Below are 4,512 nucleotides of genomic sequence, written 5' to 3' on the forward strand. Positions count from 1 at the left end.
TGTCAAGGTTATAGTTACCTGCTCCTCAGGATGTCTTAAGTGCCTACAACTTTCCTGGTCATTTCCGGTTTGTTTTTGTTTGGTCTTTTTTCCTGTTCACTGGTTAATTAGTAAAATAGCTCTAACAACGTAAAGAACTGCAGATCTGGAAAGAGTAATTTTACATAGTCCTATAAAAACTAAACACTGCTTGTATGCTGCATGCTGTTTTGAAATAAACATCTAGCTTGCAATATTCTGTGACATACTGTTATATTTCTAATAAAAAAATCGAACTGTTTTTTCATGTAAATGAAGTTTGACAGCACTGCATACTTTCAAGCACGTGTGATTTTTTTTAGAATGGATAACTAAATTACATTTTAAATTGGTAGACTTTTTCGTAAGTGTAAACATGTATTTAATAAAAGCGAATAAAAAGTCAATATACTCTTTTAATACCGCTTCATGCTTTATTTCCTCAGAGCTTAAAATGAAACAGCAATGGACTGTACACTTTAAATGTTACCATAGTTGTAATAATGTGTGACCTTGCTTAGATTTGGAAAACAAAGACAAAAACTGCCCTAAAATTAACACGACTCTGCAGTTTTCTTAATTACATATTTTAAATCCAGGTCTTAACGTTTTATTCTAGTTGCTACTGAACGTTTTTTTCCCAATCCATGTGTAATGCATAACAAAACCATACCTCTTAGGTGGTTAAAACTCAGTTTACATTTGCTTGTCTTACCACTATTTGATGAAGCAAGGGGAAAAGTAAACAGAATATGCTAAGCTAGCAAATGTGAAGTAAAGCAGAAACGGAATTCTTCAAATCTTTGGAGCATGTACTATAGATAGCCAGGAAAATGAAACTGATGAAGATATGGCCATAGCTTCACAAATTATTGAATGACAATCAGTTTTTAAAGAAAGTAATGGGAAGTAGTGTTGCTTCCCAGCAAAAATATGTGAGATGAAATGGGTTTAAAGGCTTCTTGTAAATGGTCCTTCAGTCTATGTAAATACTTTGGAATTAATTGCGTCATTTCTGAGAGCTAACTGCTTTTTTGTGGGTGCCCCCCCCCTTTTTTTTTTTAATGGGGAAGGACTACTTAATTTTCTGGAGACAGTTGTGGAACTTCAGTCCAATTTAAATCTTCCATGCCATGGTGCAAGTGAAACGGATTAATTCTTGTCCTAACCACCACAAATTCAGAGGCTTTTTTCTTCTTTTCAGTAGCCTTTGATACCTTTCAAATCTTTTAAAACTTCCCTTATGTGAAGGAAATCTTTTCTGATCAGACTGTAGAAACTATAATCCTTACGTTGCTCAATGGACTCTTTTCAAATAATACTTGTCTTTCATCATGAAGCCTACTGTTTAAAGTGGGGTACAGAACTCCACCTGAGAACAAAACAAGCTACTTCACGTGGTGAAGTCTGACTTTCCCTTGCCATCTTTTTACATGATGCTTCTTACAATGGTATGTCACCAATAGCTTGTGCTTATGCATCTAAATCTTTAAAACTGCTATCTAAGCAGTTCCTCACTTGTATTTGTACAATTCATTACTGTGATAAAGTGTCTGATTATTTTTGAATGGTACGTGCTTTTGGATGTCTTGCACAGGGATAGATCTTCTGTAGTTCAGCTAAACGTGAAAAATCAAAAAGAAAACAACCATTTTTGATCGCTTGCCTTCAGCTAATGTTAAGATCTTACTGAAGCTGGAAGTTAAATGACTTTTTCAAACTTTGACACTTCAGAGAGAACAGTTGGGCTGTTAATGTCTTTTTTTTAATCTTAGCAGCCAGACAAGAAGTGAGTATCTGTTTACATATAACCCATACAAGTTTTAAAAGATAAACTGCTTTTATTAGCTACTGCAATCACTTTCCTTTTTCTGTTCTTGTATTTCTAGAATGTGTTGTATGTTTTTTAAAAAAAAGGGCACAAGCAATATGGAAGGTTAACCTGGATGGTGGAGCAGTGATGTATAAAGTGCATTTACCCTCTGAGGATGCAAAATCTGAAATCTTCATCGAAATGAGGAGTATGTCCTGTTTAAACTAAGGACTAAACTAAGGAAAAGCGTTTAAAATAAAATATTTTGTCCTGATCACTGGTTCATCTATTTAACGAGTCATTTCTCCCACAGTTTGCATAATTTAAAAGCATGAGAGAAAACCTACATTAAAAATCTTACTGTTACAATAGTAGAAGTTTCATCTTGAATAAAAGTTGTGTTTTATTTTCAAAAAGTGACTTTCTGTATTGCCTCATTTCTGCTGCTTTCAGCCTAATTATTACAAGTGTTAGCATGCAATAACTTATATTTATCATCTCAAACATAATGTAACAGGCTAGCCGGTTGAAGTAACCAGAGCTGGCTGCAGATAAGTAGCTTGAAGAGCCGTACTTCACAAGTTACCGGTGAGATTGCAAATTAGAGGTTCTGTAAAGTCTCTGACTGTGTAATGAAGCTGCCATAAAACACGTTACGAATTCTAACCGTCTAAGTTTCTCTAAAGATGTTTCAGAATGGTTGTATCTCTGATTGATGGTATCACTGTTTTGGACAAACAGTTGTTTCAGAAAATGGGTATTTACCTCAAATAAATTTAGGCAAGAGATGTCATCTAGCAGATTGCATGTAAAATGTTTGAGAGGAATTCTGAAATGTGTAAAAATAAATTTAAGAAGTTTAAATAGGAAATAAGACAAGAGCCACAGGGCAAGGTATGGCTATTAAAAAAGTGCAACATGAAAGTTTTGTTTATGGAATAAGTGTTTATGGAGAAATGTTTATTTCATAAACAAAACTCTAAATTTAGAAATTAGATTACCACCTAACACTCAAATGAAACAATTTTGGTATTAGTACCTCTTCCCTAAACCTCATGAAAGTAGGGTACACTAATATCAAGGGGAAGTTAACTGCTGTTTTACGTTGCTAAGGCTATTACGCTATACATTAAATAGCAAAATTATAAATTATTTAGTTGTAATTTCATGCCTCCCCTATAAATACCACCCATTTAAGCTATAAACTTCAAAAGTTTGTGGAGTGTGTTCCCTTGGGCATCTATTTTGAAGGGGTGGTATATTTATATCAGCCTAAATTTGCTTATCATGTATCCTGGTTGTATAATGTCACGAGGTGAGAAAAGGCAGAAATGGAAATAACAAAGGGCAAGGATACCCTGAGCTCATCGCGGTGAAGTAGCATACAGAGGAATCTGACATGTTTGCCCTCCAGTGACGTAAGAGACTAAGCAAGAGACAGCAAATTCTAATTCACCAGCTGCCTCTGCGTAACTGACTGCCTTTTTTTTTTTTCCTCCCCCTCTTGGAGAGGACAGCACTATGTAACTTGTTTAACAAGCTGTGGCTGACAGCTGGTTATAAAAGGTTTTGATAAAAAAAGCTGGCAAGAAAACTTATCTTGGAATAGATCCCCCTCTCAACCTTTCAAAAAGAATCTGCAACCAAGGGTGCAAAACAGTAGACCATTCTTGAAAGGATCTCTTGTGTTTGCTCAAGATAAAAGTCCCAAGTTTCAGCTTTCATCCTAATAGTTTACAAATGTGTTTATTTTTTCACATTGATTCATCTATTACAGTGCAAGTGATGGAACACAGTTATTTCAGCTTCGTATCTGGCTTACACATTTTAATGGCTTGTGTTGCATACAGTCAACTGCGAAGGCTAAAAAGAACAACAAAGCCTAAGTTAAAAGAGGGAACTGTCTATCCCGCACATTTTCTGTCGTTTTTATTCCTCATGAAAGCCAATGTAAACAGCTTTTAAAGACACAGCCCTTTTGTAAAGGCCTTAGGGTTCTGACGCAGGAGCTGTTACTTTAACCTGTACCCATATACAGCGAAGAGAAACGGGATGTATTGCCAGTGCCTGCAGGAGGGCGTTAGGACTGAGGGGCTCGCATAAGCTCCTTCGACTGGATGCATTCTGAACGAGGTGGTGATGGCAGTTCTGCAGTAAAAAGGAGTCTTCCCGTAAAGCTGACTTCTAAGTACTCTTACTTACAATTTTTAGGGAGCTCTTTTAGACGTTAACGTTACAAAATGATAGCATGACTCATAACAAACCTGTCTTTAACCTTATGCAGAAAACACTTTTTCTGGTTTTATATACCACAAAGCTAACCTCATGAAGCTCTCTGAACTCAGCCGAGATGCTACGTAAAACAGTTTTTAGAGGATCAAATCAAGGTCACGCAGGTTGTGAAGTAAAAATCTTAAACCTAGAAAATGCTAATGCCATACCCAGTTTCTGCTTTATGGTAGCACTTTAGTTACCATTACAGTTTAAGTCAGTTTGGGCAGAGTGTATCTTTCACTTTGAAAGTAACATTTATTTTCCAATTTGTGACATTCAGGTTAGAATCAACAGATGTTATGCCTGGTTTTATGCTTTTATACCCTTATTTAAAGTACTTTCATAATCAGCTGTTTGTTAAAGACAGACATGCGTTTTTCTTAATCTATACATACACAACTACCATT

The sequence above is a fragment of the Aptenodytes forsteri genome, unplaced genomic scaffold (assembly GCF_000699145.1).
Source record: "Aptenodytes forsteri isolate BGI_AS27 unplaced genomic scaffold, ASM69914v1 Scaffold13, whole genome shotgun sequence".
NCBI lineage: Eukaryota > Metazoa > Chordata > Aves > Sphenisciformes > Spheniscidae > Aptenodytes > Aptenodytes forsteri.